The 18,835-nt window shown below is 40.0% G+C and overlaps 1 protein-coding gene across 1 annotated transcript in view; it reads right to left on the bottom strand.

The window, feature by feature from the left end:
- Positions 1-17,792, bottom strand: part of LOC139479586 (cell death abnormality protein 1-like) — a 68,772-nt gene extending 50,980 nt beyond the window's left edge. The window contains exon 1 of the mRNA XM_071262424.1: positions 17,733-17,792. The gene's annotated coding sequence lies outside the window, so the exon portion shown is untranslated. The remainder of the gene's footprint in view (positions 1-17,732) is intronic.
- Positions 17,793-18,835: the final 1,043 nt, after the last annotated feature.

The raw sequence follows: 18,835 nt of genomic DNA, 5'->3' as shown, positions 1-18,835 counted from the left end.
GATTAATCAACATTGTACGATGCGACAGAGGCCATCTTGAGCTGCTCAGTTTGTGACCGATAATTGTGTGTGATATCAATATTTTGATGTTTTTTTGTGTGAAAAGCCGTGTTATTTTTTTATTAATCGAATGGAATTAGATAACTGCTTTTTATCTCATGTCGAACAATCAGATTTATGCATTCTTCACTGTCATGGTGAAATTCTACTTCATGTTGTTTCATCTAATTCGAAATCTAGAAGTAAATGTAATTATTTCGATCGTGTACTGGATAGTAATATTGATTAGATAAACTAGTCAAATATGTAAATGAGGTCGCCTTGAACGAAATTACATATCTTCGATTTTTACCCTCACGTGTTTCCGTATTATAAATATCAAATATCAGTTCGTTCGCCAAAGTCTTGCATAAAACAATCTAACACGTCCCATTTTAATTCTTGAAACACATTTGCCCAGTAACTCTCCGTCTTGTGAGCGCTCTCGGACAAAAGTATTTACAAAATTCAACATGCTATTTTCATGGGTAAAGCCCGTTTTTACAACGTATTGTTCTCGTTAGTAAAAGCTATTTATGGTCACATACTAGTTTTAAAAACCAATTGATATCTGTGATCAGTCTAGTAATTTTACTGTCCTTTGCTGACAGGTTTTTATATAGTCTAAATTAATGTTGTTTTTATGTATAAATTGCTTAGTCACGATATGGCTGAAATATTGCCGATGTGACTTTAAATATTAACTCACTCACTCACTCATGGGTAAAAAATATTTCAAAAATTCGAAAATGTAAACAATGTCGCCCATGGGCGAGAATATTTTCCTTTGCTCATATTAACTTAATTAAACTAATATACAGTGTTATTTAAATATACTAGCACATGAGCGAATCTTTTTAGCCTATAGGCGAGAAGAGTTTCATTTCCTCAAAACTCATGATTTTGGTTTTGGAAATACATAAAGATATGTCTACAATTATTATGACACATGATTCAACCCATGTTAACTTAATTCAACTGTTATAGCATTATTAAAATATCTCGCCCATGGGCCAAAAGTTTTGCCCATTGGCAAAAATATACTCTTAAACAAAAAGAAACGCAAAACGGGCATTTTTGGCCATAAAAGCAAAATTAGCCCCCCAAGAGGTGCAAAATAAAGAGGTTTAATGTGTCAGTGACAAATTTCCCGGATCAGAATGATCAAACTATTAGTCGGGAAACACGTACGATTCGGAAACATGCACCCAGTTCATCAACAAAAAGACCATGGAGATGCACCCGCTGCACGTGCAGCAGCACTATGGACGGTATTAAAGTGCAGGGTTTTTGATTGCCTAGCATCTGCGTCAATCGAACAGTGACAGTTCACTAACATGCAACATAGGCCGCTTGCAAGCAGGAGAATCCCGATATGCTGTAGCCAGGGCTTCCAATGGAGCGCCCAGCATCATAACAAGGCTACGTGATCGGTTTCAACAGCGTGGGTCAACACGTGATCGGCCAAGGTCGGGACGACCAAGAGCAACCAGGCCCGCCTAAGATCACTACATCCAACTCTGCCACCTACGTGAAAGGACGACCACATCATTCCAAATACCAGGACTGTGCAGAATCTTCGACCAGACCGTACGAAACCGTAAAAAAGCAGCAGGTTTACGAGCAAGACGACCTGTTCGACGCGTCATATATATTGAGTCGACAGCCTCTTCAACAAAGACTGCATTGGTGTCAACACAGAATATGGCCTCAACTGCGATGGAGAGATGTCTGGTTCAGCGACGAATCAAGATTTCTCCTCCGTCGAGGGGATGGAAGAGCACGGGTCTACAGACGTCGGGGAGAACATTACGCCGGAAACTGCGTACAGGAAGTGGACTGATTTGTGGGGGTAGCGTTATGATGTGGACGGGTATCTCTCATCATGGCAGGACAGGTTTGGTCCATATCCAGGGCAATCTTACGGCTCAACAATAATTGCAGCCAACGGCAACGGTGTATTCCAACAGGACAACTCTCGACCGCATAGAGCACGGATCACAAGAGCCTGTTTTCCACTGGCCGACAAGATCCGCGGATTTGAACCAGATAGAGCAACTGTGGGAGGAATTGGATAGACGGCTACGCCGACGTCAACCACCACCTCATACGTTGCAGCAGTTGGCTTTTGAGTTGAAGGCCGAGTGGGCTACCATTCACCAGGATGTGATTCGCATACTCGCCTCTTCCATGATCAGGAGATGTCAGGCCACTATCGATTCCAACTGGAGACATACGCGTTATTGATGGTATCTAACCTCCACCTTGGACTTTTCCTATGTACCGATAACTGAGATGACTTCAATCACCAAGTGTTCTCTCCACAATATGCTGCCTCAATACCTTGTGCGGTTCCTCGTGTAAATGTATTTTCCTACCTCACATAAATCTGGCTTTGGGTTGCCTTTTTTTAATATTATAGTTTCCTTTGCCAAACACTCCCGTGATTTGTTTTGCAAATACATATAGGTGTGTCTGCAAGTATCATGACACATAGTTCAACTCATCTTCCTTAATGCAACTAATTTATAGCATTCTTATAATATCTCGCCTATGGGCGAGCAAGGATTGCGTCAAATACATTAAAAAGAATCTAAAAGACAGCAAGGGCTCTCCAACACTTGGAGGTGTCTTCTTCTGAGCCTACAACTGTTAAGGTTCAAAATTAATTTGAACCTTTGGCGATGGAGGGCACTTAATCTCCAACAGGCCATGGGGGTAGACCTCCCACTAGGTCAAGATCCCCAGTAGAACCACCATGACCCCTTCTAACCAAATAATACAATGGAATTGCAGAGGACTAAAAAACAATTTTAATGATTTGAAGCTATTAACACAAGTGTTCAAGCCATCGGCCTTTTGTTTGCAGGAAACTTACTTTAAAGCTACAGATCAACTAAACATTAGACAATACGATTCCTATCATTTCTTTTCACCTCCAGGGGCTAAAGCAACTAGCGGTTCTTCAATCTTGGTGAGGTTGGGTGTTATTCGTAGCCCTGTTCCACCGAAGACCCCTCTATAAGCTATCACAGTCAGTTCGTATCACCATGCACATTGTTTTAACTCTGTGCTCTCTTTACCTTCCCCCAGCAATCTCTTCAGCAAACCGATCTTCAAGCTCTCTATGACGAGCTTCCTAAGCCCTGTATCATAAGGGGTGACATAATCCCGTAGAGGCAAGATTTTATTTCCAACAATTCTCTGTGGAAGTGACCACTTTCAAACCATATTAAACCCTATTTCCCTAACTGATGTTCCTCCATCATCTCGATGGAACTTCCCTAAAGCGAACAGGCCTCCATATGACATTCTCTGTACAGGCAAACTAACACATGGTCGCTTTACTGACATTTCTAGACCAGTACAATGCTTTTCTGATGAACTCAACACATTAGCTGAAGAATGTGTTCCAAAGTCCACTGGAATTCCCACATACGTAAACCAGGGTTTACCGATGACTGCAAGCGAGCTAGGAAGACGAGGGAAAAGGCGAAGCGTTATTTCCGCCGCCATCCTATTTTAAACGCAAATGCACGGCGTACACTTAAACAAGGTAAACGCCAATCAGGGCGAAATTATGATTCCAAAATAAATTCAAGAACGCCCATGTCTACGCTGTGGAACATGATCCAATCAATCAAAGGTAAGGAACTAAATCTAGTTTACATCATCTTTAAAATGGGGACAATTTACTTACTCATCAATCAGATGTTGCAAATAAACTTGGTGAAACTTCAGCTAAACACTCTTCCTCATCTAACTATGTATCTCAATTCCAAAAGTATAAAAAACAGCAAGAAAAGAAACATATCAATTTCAATTCAGATAACATGGAAGATTATAATGAACTATTTTCTATTTTTGAACTCAATACTGCCCTTGGACAAGCTCACGATACTGCTACAGGAGCTGATACAATTCGTTATCAACTCTGGAACCACTTACCAGAATCATCTTTAAAAGCACTAATGCCTATTTGCGATGAAATTTGGACGACAGGGAAATATCCTCCTTTATGGCGTGATGCTATAGTTAAATATACCAATACCCAAACCCGGTCGAGATCATACTGACCCCTCTAATTATCGACCAATATCATTGACAAGATGCAAAACCATGGAACGCTTGATGAATAATCGACTAGTTTGGTATCCAATAAACTTATTACTTACATACAATGTGGTTTCCGGAAAAAAAGAAGCACGATCGACCATTTGGTTCGCTTAGAATCATTTGTTAAAAATGCAATAATAAATAAGCAACATGCAGTGTCTATCATTTCGATCTAGAAAAAGCATAAGACACTACATAGAAACATGGTATTTTAAATGATTTACATGATTTTGGATTGCGAGCCCGTTTGCCTCAATTTATATCCGAATTTTTATCTGACAGACAACTTAAAGTCTGCGAGGGTTCTGCCCTGTCTGGTCATTATAATCAGGATCAGGGTGTCCCACAAGGCAGTATTTTATCTGTCACATTTTTTAGTATTAAGATATATGGTTAATCTAACGCTTTAAATGATTCGGTTGACGGATCGCTCTTTGTGGATGATTTTAATATTTCTTGTCGTGGCAAAACCATGGATACTATTGAAAGGCATGTTTAAATAAAATCCATAAAAGGTCTTCAGAAAATGGTTTTAAATTTTCAAAATCTAATACAAACTGTCTACATTTTTTACAGAAAATGTTAACCCCACAAAGATCAAGAATTAATTTTAGATGACACTCCCATTCAAGCTGGAAGGAAGCCAAATTCTTAGGGCTAACTTTCGATCATCCTTTGACCTTTCTGTCCCACATTAAATCCCTAAAGAATAAATACTTGAAGGCCCTAGATTTATTTAAAGTTGAGGGGATAAAAAAAACTCCTCCAACGATATCGAAACACTTGATTATGGCTCCATCATCTGTGGTTGGGCTTGTAAGAGCAATTTAAAATTACTTAATACTATTCATCATCAAGGTCTGAGGCTTTGTCTTGTAGCCTTCAAAACTTCGCCTGTACACAGTTTGTACGTGAACGCTGACGAACCTTCCCTTAAACACCGTCGCATTAAATTCGCTCTACAATATATCTCTAAATAATAATATTCCACCACTTGGAATAAGACTACAAGCAGATATTTCTGCTGCCAGAATAAATCTTGATAATATAGCCCCCACTCAGATTTTCTCTTCTCCACCATGGCAATTAGTACATCCAGGGGTGGACCTAACATGAACTAAACTAAAGAAATCTGACACAAATCAACTAATATATCAACAACAATATAATGAATTTAGATGCACATACGACACTTACAAATGTATATTTACAGACGGATCCAAGGATGGTGTCGTTGCTGCCAGCGCCACTGTCATTGGACCCAATCTCATCCAGATTACCAGATAATTGTTCTATTTAACAGCACTTAAATATATCAACAGCCAGCCAAACTAAACATAAACTGTTCATACTTTTTTTCAGATTCTCTTTCTTGCCTTCAGGCTATTAAACACTTGTCTTGCACACTTTAAGTTGAAATTGTTGAATTGTTTACTGGCAATTGCTACTGGCCAATATGACATCGTTTTCTGTTGGTTACCCAACCATGTATCGTAGGTAACACAATGGCCGATGTTGCTGCAAAAGCAGCACTCAACAAATCTGTGACACCACTTCTGATTCCATACAGTGATTACAAGTCTGTTATTGGATCACATATACAAGATCTGATGCATAAGCATGTCCTGCTTGACTGTGTTGATTTTTCGATCACAAGGGATACTTATTTCAAATCATCATCTATTAAGGATCTTTTTAATAGAATAACTTCTCTTTTAATTATTTTTTTTTTAAAGATATTGAACTTATTGATAAATTTTGAAATATGTAGATAGTTATATGTTATATTATAACATTGGTAGAGTATAATTTGTAACTTAGATGGTTAGTGGCTGTATCCTCTAAGGGGGTTGAAGTAGCGTAAAATTATTCTCCCCCTGAGAGGATATGTAAGACCACATCATTCAAAGTACATTTATTCATACCTCAGTTTTAAACGTAGCATATTTGTTTATTTTAACTGTTGGCGTAATTGCGTACCATCACCAGCAGCTGAGGGATGGTGTAAATCCTGCTGGGGAACCGTGCAGGTAGCAGAAGTATTGTAAGTCCCAACGGTCCCTGGTAAGGTGGCCTAACTCTGGTTGCTGGTGATCTGAAGCCCCTTTTTGTATCGTATTGTTGAATGACAATGTATTCTTTTAAATTTTCCCAACTATTTTTAAAATCGAAACTGTGATACTCGAGTTATTATACTGTCCAACGTTGACCTTTTTTTATTCAATCTAAACAAAATTAGCATTAATGTTTCTTCACGATATGGCTGAAATATAGCCGATGTGACGTTAAATTTCCCTCGCTGAATCACATGTATCATCACACCCCAGGCCGCCTCAGTTGATTGAGCGTCGACCCAGAGAGCGGGAGGTCGGCAGTTCGATCCTTGATCCTAACGTCATACCAAAAGACGTTGAAAGATGGAACTTGTTGCTACCCCGTCTGGTGCTCGGAATTGAGGGGATCAATAAAGGGCAGGTCGACTCAGAATTAGTATACCATGTCTGAGTGGGGTACCCATGTTAAAACTGCGGTAAAGTATTTCAGTGGGCAAACACCATGAAACCGGCACATATTGGATTTTTCTCAACACACAATGGTGTAGAAACAAGTATCTGGACACATAATTCAACTTATTTTTAACACAGGCTAATTTGTAGCGTTATTAAAACAATTGGTCCAAAGGTCAGCAACTTCTCCGTTTCTCAAAAAAATAATTTCCTGGTTTTTAACTCACACAAATGTGTAACTACAATTTTAATCTGAGGTAATCCAGCTTTCAAATTAGAATATATTTGGAACTTAATACAGTTACAAGACAAGACTAATTATACGACCGTGTGATCATGTAGTTGAGTGAGTAAGGGTGTTGGGTTTTAACGCCGCTTTTAACAGTATTCCACTTATATCACGGCGTGTCAGCTTAATGTGGGAGGAAAGCACGAAGTGATGCAGGTCTCAGACGTTTACCATTTCGGTGAAACCCACGAGCACGGGTATGGTGCTGACAAACCTAGAAACATAATCGAACCCACAACATGTTTCTGACGTGCCTAAGGGACGCAACTCTGCACAGCGAAACATTTATACGAGAAACCGTACAGAGTAGTGCGCAAAAATGTTGTATGTTGTGGAAGGAACACTTGGTGATTGAAGTCATCTCAGTTATCGGTACATAGGAAAAGTCCAAGGTGAAGGTCAGCTACCATCAATAATGCGTATGTCCCCCATTTGATAGCGGCCTGACATCTCCTGCTCATGGAAGAGACGAGTATTCGAATCACATCCTGGTGAATGGTAGCCCTCTCGGCCTGCAACGCAAAAGCCAACTGCTGCAACGTATGGGGTGGTGGTTGACGTCAGCGTAGTCGTCTATCCAATTCCTCCCAAAGGTGCTCTATCTGATTCAAATCCCTTGGTCTGGGGGGTCAGTGGAGATCATCAACGTTGTTGTTGTTTAGATAGGCTCTTTTGATCCGTGCTGTATGCGGTCGAGCGTTGTCCGCCTGGAATACACGTTGCCATTGGTTGCAATTGGGAGGATGTGTGGTAGAAGAATTTCGTTGATGTATTGTTGAGCCGTAGGAGTGACCTGGATATTGACCAAACCTGCCATGATGAGAGATTGTCGCACACATTATAACGCAACCCCCCACAAACCTCTCCACTTCCTGTACGCAGTTTCCGGCGTAACGTTCTCCCCGACGTCTGTAGACCCGTGCTCTTCCATCCCCTCGATGGAGGAGAAATCTTGATTCGTCCCTGACATCTCTCCATCGCAGTTGAGGCCACACCTTGTGTTGACGACACCAATGCAGTCTTTGTTGACAATGTTGACGACTCAATATGACGCGTCGCACAGGACGTCTTGCTCGTAGACCTGCTGCTCTTAAACGGTTTCGTACGGTCTGGTCGAAGATTCTGCGCACTCCAGGTATTTGGGATGCGGATGAGTTGGCTGTGGTAGGTGGTATGTGGCGCAGTCGGATGTAGGGGTGGTTACTCTTGGTCGTCCCGACCTTGGCCGATCACGTGTTGACCCATGCTGTTGAGACCGATCCCATAGCCGTGTTATGGTGCTGGGCGCTCCACTGAAAACCTTTTTCTACAGCGACCTATGATGTTGTTTCTGTGCACTTCCGTTAGTCTTGACATGTTGTCGAACTGTCACTGTTCGATTGACGCACCCTGCACTTTTATAGCGCTGGAAGTGTTTGGGGCGGTGGATTTCTTCTGCGAACGCGTCGATCCAAATCGTCCCACAGATGCTCAATCGGGGACATATCTCGTGACCGGGCTGGCCAAGGTAATGTCTGTAAGAAGTCCTGACAAACACGAGCAATATGCGGTCGTGCGTTGTCCTGCGTTGTCCTGCCTATCAGCACGTGTGATTAGGAAACGGGACTCGTCAGTAAACAGTATATTTCTCCACCTTGCACGTGCCAAACTAACCCTCAGTTGACACCAAAGCAGACGGTTCGCCAGATGACGTGGGGTCAATACATTACGTCGAACAGGGCTTCGTGCAAAAAGTCCAGCCTCCCTCTCAGTCTGTTGCGTACCGTTTGATCTGATATTCTGCGTACCCCAGGGATCTTTGTGGTTGTAGACGTGGCTGTGGTAGTGCCTGGCCACTTCTTGCTGAGTTGCTCCAGCTTGTAATCTCGCAATGGCGTTGTTCCGTTGAGCTGCATTCAGTCTTGGCATTCTGTCACCGCCTCTACAGCCGTTATAAGGACTGTATGAATAGCCGTTGATTAGGATTTTTATACCAATTCAGCAGGGGGGCATGCATGCCTGTGCTGCACGTTTTTTACAGGCGGCTGCGTTTGAATGAAGCTGTAAAATTGATCCCCAAACGCTACGTTTAAGTGCTTTGCATGTGTTTTCGCGAATTATAGACACATAATCTTTCTGTTTGACTTATTTGGTTCTCATTTAATGTAATTATTTTAGATATTTGGCAAAAAGTGGTTTTACATCTATGTCAAGTTTCTTTTTTGAAGAGTATATATTTATATATACATATATTCACATAAGATTAACTATTTGTTTGTACGGATCCTGGGAATGCAATAAGCCTGCATGCTATTGTACTGTCAGACAAGTTGTGGCCAGCATCACATAATGATTATTCTATAATCCGTAAAATCAAACTAAATCAGGCAGAATATACAAGATGGGTGTGAAACCTTAATTCGCACCATACCCGAGAGCGTTACAGCCATGGCAGTCAGTTCGTCTCAGTCCAATATAATGCAGCCAAGTGGATCCGTGTTATGCTCCGGGTGGTAAGTAAAACGCATCGGCAACCCCACCACTACTCACGTAAACGCCCGAGCTTTATCCCATAGGGTTACGCCCATCTTAATGTTTAATTCCATGTTCACGAGGTCACGACGAGTCCATTTTTCTCTGGTATTTAGTCTATTAACGTGTCTTCATTGTGGTGTCAATAAACATTTTGAATAAATGCTTATAAGCATCTGCTTAGTTATGTTAAATGTCAGTGTTGAGCTCTACTCAGTAAACACAACAGAGTCATACAGCTAAGAACTATATATGTGAAAAACCATGCCATCTCTTTTAAAAGGCCAATGTAGTTAATAGCTTATGTCCATGTAATTAATATATTCAGGTTAAACATTTGATAAAATCCAATTTTAGAATTGTATGGGTATTTGAGAAGTTACTTTTAGAAGAACAAAATATCAAGAGTTAAGATGAACGTCGACGATGTTACATCACAATGAATCTGCAATTACATGGAAGCAAATTTCAGGGTTTCTGTCGAGAAATTGTCTTTCCGTATCTACTTTTACAAGCCAGCATTCAATATTTGCCGAGAGAGCGTATTAAAGAAAACACAACCATGTTACATTTGCGGCAGGAAAAGTTCATTCATTGTTGAGGCAATGTCCGAACGTCTTACCCATCCTGGTAAACTGACACGTCATGTTATCACTAATAGGCTGGGGGCACGGGTGGCCCAGTCGTCTAAGGCGTCACGATTCGCTGTGCAGAGTTGCGTCCCTTAGGCACGCTAGAAACCTATGGTTGTTGGTTCCAATCCCTGTTCGCCATGATTATGTTTCTAGTTTTGTCAGCACCATAGGCATGCTTGTGGGTTTCACCGAAGTGGAAACGTCTGAGACTCGCATCACTTCAGGCTTTCTTCCCACATCAAGCTGTCACGACGTGATATAACTTTAATACTGTTAAAAGCGGCGTTAAACCCAACTCACTCACTCACGCACTCACTCACTTATAGGCTAGCACCTACCACCACCCCTTTCGTTATGTATATCTACAACAAGTTCGCCCGCTTTTTCACGTACAGGACCACACGATAACTGTGTCTCATAACTGTATTACTAAGGTCCAATAATCTTCTAAGTTTAAAATTTGATTTAGTCATGTGAAAGCTATAGTTACACTTTCACATTAGATGCCATGATACTTCTATCTTCACCATTGTCGCGAGGAAAAAAATAATTAAACCTTGTATAAAAATGGGTTAAAATATGTAACACACTAGTTAAATGATGTGTCATGATCCTTCAAGTTACATATTTGTGTTTCTGTAAAATTAAAATAAGGAGTTTGGAGCAAATATGTTTTTTCAACGAAACAGATTCCATTGGGCATTAAGGGTTAAATAGCATTGAAAATTTTATGTATTGATCACCGAAAATTAATTATGACACCACGTGTTCGCGAAAAGGGTAAGCATGTCCTGTCCTAATTGACACTTTGGTGGCATGAGTCAAACTTTTTTAGCCCATTGGAAAAATATTATAATAATGCTATAAATTAGTTGCATTTAGTTTTTTAAGTTGTATTTAGTGTCATGATACTTGCAGACAGACATTTATCTATTTGAGAAACAAAAAAAATGAGTTTAAAGCCAATGATACTTTGCTCGCCCAAGGGTCAAATTGTTTTCGCACACAGACGAAATAGTTTGATAACGCTATAAATTAGTTAAATGAGTTGAATGATGTGTCATGATATTTGTAGACACACCCATATGTATTTGCATAACAAATGTTTTGAGCAAATGAAACTATATTATTCTCGACAATGGGCCAACAAACTGTTTCGCACATTGGCGGTGTATTTGAATAACGCGTTAAATCTGTTGAATTAAGTTCAAATTAGTTGATACGTGCCATGGTACTTGTAGACACACCTATATCTATTTGCAAAACAAAAATAAACATGAGTTTTGAGGAAATGAAGCTTGTCTCGCCCACAGCGAGATATTTCAATAACGTTATTATACAGTTGAATTAGGAAGAAATCCTTGAGTTTTCGAAAACAAATCATGTTTTCTTCATTGATATATTCACACGGAACTCTTCAAATTTTGATTGTTTGTTTGTTGTTTAACGTCGCACTCCGCAATGTTCCTGCCATATGACGGCGGTCTGTACGTAATCGAGTCTGGACCAGACAATCCAGTGATTTACATCATGGCCATCGATCCATGCAATTGGGATCAATGACATGCATCATCCAAGTCAGCTAGCCTGACCACCCGATCCCTTTAGTCGCCTTTTACGACAGGCATGGGTCTATTCTATCGCGGATCTTAAAGGGTTCGGTATATTTGAAGTCACTTGCTTTTGAAAGTCTGGTAATTGCGCTTTATCAATATCTTCCACAATTAACATAAAAATACCAATTACAGTAAACTACGTTTATAAAAAACACGCTAATAACGAACAGACCGATATAACAAAGTTGTTTTTTTAAGTCCCAGCCATTTGTTGTATATATGCTCTATATAGGCTTATAACGAACTAGGGTTATTACGAACTAATATGAGTGGTCCCTTTGAGTGCGTTATAACCGTAGTTTACTGTACCAGTTCCATGGACATTTTCTCTCATCAGCGTATATCAGATTTGATATAATTTCTTTTCTAGATATATATGATGATGGCTGGTAAAGGTTCTGGTTCTTTGTTGCTATGGATACTCCCGACTGCAGGATTTCTACTGTTTGGTAAGTTTGCCTTAATAATGATCCATAGACTCTCATCAAGATACCCGTACTCGTGGTATACACCTAATTGATAAACCTCGACATTCTGTGACCCTTTGGGATTTCCCCCAAATTGCACTGATACCAGACCTAGCTAAAATACTGAGATGACTCTAACATTAAACGAACTCGTTTTACTATGTTAATGTGAATTCGCATATTTAAACCTTACAAAGCATCCAGCTACATGTAGCTATACGACCATGCTCAGTATCTTTGAGCCGCCGCTAATCATGGTAATGCAAATAACAATGTTATGATTTGACTTGACCAATTTACTTACATTGATATAAGTAACCTTTTATTTTTAGTGTGTGTCACTGGAATGGAACCATTGTGTGCCAATTGTGTTCGAGGCATTTGCACAAGATCACGCATGGGTATATTTGTGTGCGCTGAAGGTTGTGTTGACGGGTTCTGGGGGACCAGTTGCAGAATCCCATGTGATGAACACTGTCTATTATGCCAACGCTCTAATGGCAGCTGCGCTAAGTGTACAAATGACCTTTTTGGAGAAAACTGCGACGTTACATGTGAAAATATATGTCTTGGATTTCGGTGCTTCAACAATGGAACGTGCTCAGATTCCATATGTAATGATGGATGGTTTGGCGAGAGTTGTGAATGTAACACAAGGTATAGCTATAGTGTACAGTCAGGGGACACAGGTAAGCATATATTACCAGCTCACAACAATGAGACACATTATTTGACAACATCGCTGTCATATCAAACTGAAATATGCATCTTCCCGAGACAGGGAGTTTCGACCCTTGCCGAACTAATTTGGAATTATGGAGTTATATTGTCGCTAGTCTAACGAATCTATTCATAGCCCACTCAACATCGCGTAACGAAATCGACATCCGGTTCGTAAACTGCTACGAGTATTTCGGTCGATTACAGGATTTGCAAAGCATTGGTATCAACATCTTAGGGTCAACGGATATTTTCAAACCTTGTCATGATTTTAATCAAGGATGCACTTGGCGATATAAGACCCATTTTATTACAATATAGATCTAAATTATCGATCAGATCGTCTTCACTGGACGACGCCATTTTATTTGAAGCAAATGCAAGTAATATGAAAGGTGGAAGCTGATTGATTGGTAGGAAGGACATAGAAAGTACATAACCAGTAATAGACATGGGTTGCGCTAAGTCCAGCCTCGTTCGGCAAGGGTTGAAATTGGACCTTTCCAGTCAGTTAACTCCCTTGCCTCCGGAAGATGTGAAATATGCTGTGCAGTAACAGGCCATTTGCTCAAATTGACAATAGTTACCATGCACATTTACATTTGAAACTGGTGGAGCGAACCATTTAAAAATTGCATTCTAACAGCTTATTCATCAATTCGAATTCAGATTGTAGTTAAAACGGAATATATAGAAGTTAACTGTAGTAGGACCCTGAGGCGTATTTTATCGATGTGTGATTACAGGGAAGGTTTGTTCACCCAACAAGTGGGGGAAGTGTTGCAACAAGACTTGCTCAAGCAAATGTAGGAACGACAGAAGTCAGCGTTTATGTAACTTGACAACGGGTCACTGCATTTCTGGTTGCAAGGATGGCTGGTTTGGGCGCACATGCAATACGACAGGTAATTTTATCGAGGGCGGCTGTAAGCACATGTCCACATCTAGAGTTGACGAGGAAGGTAATAAGTCACTCACACACAAATACATTTACAATGAACACTAAGGCATGGAAAAAGTGTTGACAGTATTCGCCATTATAATCTGCAACTAAGGTAGACAAGCAAAACCTCATTCATACTGATGATGCCATATCCACCAATATATCGTCCCGATAAAAACATTTATGGAATACAGTGAACTACGGTTATAATGAACACGCTTATAACGAACTGACGGACATAACGAACTATGTTTTTGGTCCAGTCTATTTGCTGTATATATTCCGTACATTTGCTTATAACGAACTACGGTTATAACGAATTAAAATTAGTGGTCCCTTTGAGTTCGTTCTTACCGTAGTTTACTGTAATTAAAAATCAATCTTCAATTAGTTCAATGTATCTTTATTTAGATGAACGTTCCTAAACAAAATTATCCGGAAGCCGGGATGTCCAGGGAAGAGTCGATCGGGGTTTCTCTAAGTGTGCCACAAACCGAATTTAACACCTTCCATGTAAAGTTAAACATATAAGTTCTATTGATCTAACTAAAAAGCTTCTACAATCGCATATATGCACTAATGTGACCCTATTAAAGGATCTTTGCATCGGGAATATAAGTATACAGTTTCCGGGAGAAGTGTGTTATCACGGGTGAAAAAGATGTGAATGTTAACTCGTTTTAGAAAGTGTACATGTGTGTTATTTTAGTCCAAAGCACGACCTCTTCATGTTTACCGAACGAATGGGGAGAATCTTGTAACAACACATGCCCTCATGGATGCAAGAAAATAGGAACTTCACGTGGATGTGATGTAAAATCAGGTGTCTGCATTGATGGGTGCATGATCGGTAGGTATGGGCCTACATGTGCCATGACATGCCCTGGAAATTGTGCAAACGGAACTTGTAACATCACTGACGGAACATGTGCATGCATCGACGGACTGTGCGGAGATGTGTGTCAACTACCATGCGGAACTACAGTGAAACCAGAAGGTTATAGTACATTCTTTTACGTATAATTAAGTCATTAAATTCACAGGGGCCAATTTCCTATATCTAAAGTGCAATAATCCATAATCATAATCAGAGCGAATCTGATAATCGCAACCACGATCATAGAAATCTGCCACGCTTTGGTGATGATACTCTGTACAGTGAACGACGTTTTCTTAGTCACTCATGACCAATATCAACAAACATAATCATCTAAATGCAAGGAATTATTTTGCAGGGCATGTTTCAATGATGTCAAGTAGAATAATCAACATAGCAGTATCAAGTTTGTTTGTCCTGGTCATCGGTCTAATCTGTTTCCAATGTCGGCACGGCATTAAGAAACACTTCATGAAAAGGTATGCCCTTTAATATCTATTCTTATAATGGAACGGGAAGTTATGATTGTATCGTGTTCATCCCAATGTGATCAGTGTCCACATATCACCATTTATCAACAGTTGTTCGTAAAGACAATCACAAAGTTATTTTCGTTGTTTAACGCCGCAATATTCCATGTATATCATGGCGGCTTGCAACTAATCGGGTGTGGACTTGACAAACCAGCGACTGATCTTATAAAACTGAGCACGTCGTCAGTGTACGATGACATGCAACAAAAAGTCGCCTCTGGTCACCCTATTTGTTTAGTCGCCTCTTGCAACATGTGTGTGGTATGGGCGGTGTGTGTTGGTTGGGGTTAGGGGTTGGGGGTAATACAAGTAGCACCTTTTATTATGTAATTATCACAGGTGTATGTTCACAGGGAGCATACAAGGACAAACGGAAATCTGCACGAAGAAGAAAATGCGCAACAGGAGGTACATCTATATCAGGGACATAGATACTGGGATATTGACGATTCTGAGTTGGACAACAATTGTTTGCAAGGCCAACAAATAGTTTCTGATGGTATACAATTTGACAACAACATCAACATACAGAGAAATGCTCCGGAAGACACCCATGATGGATATACAGACTGTATTTCACTTCCTGTTGATGATGAACCTACAAATGGTTTGTCTGACAGTATTGTATGCGATTCTGATGGTGTGTTACATTTCAATGACAGATCTGGTACCATCTCTGTTAATTATATCACTCCACAGCCTGCCGTTTGAGCTCATTGGTTGGAAGAACTGGATATCTATATGACATTTGTCTTCAGACACATTTGTTGAGTAATTGCTACCCAACATAATTTGTTGGACCTCTGATACGTTTTCATACACTATCCTTTTGTCTTAAATGCTGTTTATTGTGTATATATATATACATAATTGATAATCTAATGATATATTATATCATATATCCTTATTGTTGATCGTCGGTGTCTTTCAAGTAAAAGGCGGGGGTAATTTTCACTGTTTCGCCGTTTAGGAACTTTGAACAACTGATTAATGATAACATTCACTGATGGGGTAGGATACATTCACGTTTGCGAACACCTTGTATCATCACGTCGATTCAAAAACACATGCTCACGATATCGAATCGTACAATCGACTCTGCTTTTTGCGGGTAATTCTTAGGAAAGTGGAAAGAGTCTTGTCGCTTCTATGTACATAAATGGAAGGAGGAAGTGATAATATATTAGGAAAAACCTTCAAGTTAAATTATCAAAAAAGGTGGATTTCTTAAAATGTCTATTTAATGATGGAGACGCCCTGCATAGTAACGTTAAACAATACATTGAAATGCCGACTTGTTTGTGGAAGTTCTGGCGACATTGAAAATGGCTTGGTATGTAGTGGGTAAATTCACGTTGTTGTGCGGAGCATACCAGTTCATGTTGATAAGAGAAAACCTTCTCTTCTTTACGTCTCAAGCTGTATGCTCTTATGTGGTTTGCTCTGGGCCCACTTGCACAAAGCGATCTAAGCGCTAAGATGATTTTAACTCTCATACTTTAACATAGGCTTACAATAGTCTTAGCGCTAAGATCTTTGGCATGTAAAATGATTACACCTTTTTCCAGAGCTTCTCTTCAAACCTTCAGAAAGTGATTTTTTAATGACTACGTAATTGAAAGCATAAGAGTATTTACAAAAAGAGACATATATAATATTGCATGTATTATTGTGAAAGTCTATGTTTCGCGGTCATCATAACTTGTACTGGTCTCCTGTAGCTACTATAATGCTATACTGAAAGTGCGATTGCTTGACGACAGATGAGTAATATGACCTCGATAACCGCCCCATGCTCCGTTAAATATAATACTGTTACTTCTCCTCTGACCTTGGATAGCATACGTGACAGTTGTCAAATACACGGTCATGTATTGCAGTGTATTTAGACGTGTGTCACACCGTTCCAAACAAAGGGAACTCAAAGGGGCGCAAAGGTCAAATTTACGGTGAAAAACATATGAATGGATCACTGAAAATCAATGATAAGGCCATGTGCTCGCGAAAAGGGTAAGCATATCCTGCCCTACCGGTAGCACCCGCCGCCCACACAATTTGCTCAAAAATGTAAGTGTACACATGTATGTTTGTCGCCTGACGCGGCAAATATCAACATGGACTTTGAACTAAATAAAAAAATCAATTCCTTTTATAGTATAATACACTGCATTATGATATTTAAGGTAGTCAATTAATTGGCTTAGACTCATACTCATACTCTAGGGTGAAAAAGACACATTAATTTAATTCGTACTTTGTGTGTACATCCATTAGGTACAAAGAAGAGACAGGCAAGGACCATTTCCACCATAATGCATACCAGTTACGTTTCACACAACGATATAGAAAGTCATCGAGTTTACTGCGTCACACAGGAACGTTCTGAACAATCAGCAATTTTTAAGTCAATCACCAATTAATTTCATATAAGTAATTACATTGTTGCTTATAATAAGATTAAGTTCGGCTTTGTTCTTACCTGGATGCCTTAGCTTGATGTCGAGATGATTCATCCCAATTTCGTCACATGTACCTAAGATTAATCATGCTACGAAGAGTTATATAATGTGTATGGACAGGTCACCTATATATGAGAGATAAACTTTCTGTTATCCGTGTGAACCGTGTCAGCCGGAAAACAAGTAATAAGAAAAGAAGACACCCCTGGTGGCACGAACAGTTATCTCAAAAGTGGAACGACGTGTGCAGCAGAGAAGGCATGGTGTAGAGCTAGTAGTCAGCGTAAAAGGCAGATAAAGCATGAGTTTATTTTGCTGAGGTAAGATTTCGATAAATGTGTTCAGAAGCATAAAAGACATTACGGGGGTTCAGTTTATAAGGAACTGGAACTTATGTGTGATGATAACAACGAGGATTTCTGGAGACAAATCGGTAAGATAGGAGTAGGAACCGAAAGGCGTGTGTGTTCTAAGCAAGTGGGAAAGGTGCTTTAAAGAACTGTTAAACGGCACTATAGAGTCAGCGGACACTGACACTCAAGTCAATGACGATACCTCACCACTCACTGATATCATTTAACAAGGACATTACTCTAGAGGAAGTACGCCGGTCGATGCGCAGAATCAAGGACAAGAAAGCCCCAGGAGTAGATGAAATTCAGATACAGTTACTAAGAGGAGAAGGAACAATTCAAACACTGCATAGATTCCTTAATGTATGTTTTTTTCAACATCACGTACACCACAGATGTGGTCAAAAGGCATAATCAATCCTATTCCGAAATCCTCGTCAAGTGACCCAAGAGACCCTCTCACGTACAGGGGAATAACTCTAGCTCCAGTAATTTACAAGATATACCGTGGAGTACTGAACACTCGCCTAGTTGAATGGTCGGAAAAGAACTACATAATAAGTGATGAACAGAATGGCTTTAGACGTGGAAGATCAACAATCAATCACGTAAGCTCAATAACTAGTCGAAACTAGGAAGTTAATGCGAAAATCTACCTCTGCTGCTTTCATCGACTTCAGAAAGGCCTATGACGGAATTAACAGGAATCTGCTATGGAGAAAACTTTCGCAGTATGGTGTGAAGGGAAGAATGCTGCCAGCAATCAAATC

Source organism: Haliotis cracherodii, unplaced genomic scaffold, assembly GCF_022045235.1.
Source record: "Haliotis cracherodii isolate W230 unplaced genomic scaffold, xgHalCrac1.p SCAF_4, whole genome shotgun sequence".
NCBI classification, from domain to species: Eukaryota; Metazoa; Mollusca; class Gastropoda; order Lepetellida; family Haliotidae; genus Haliotis; species Haliotis cracherodii.
Note: the sequence above shows the minus strand (reverse complement) of the source record. Positions and strands in the feature narration are given on the sequence as shown.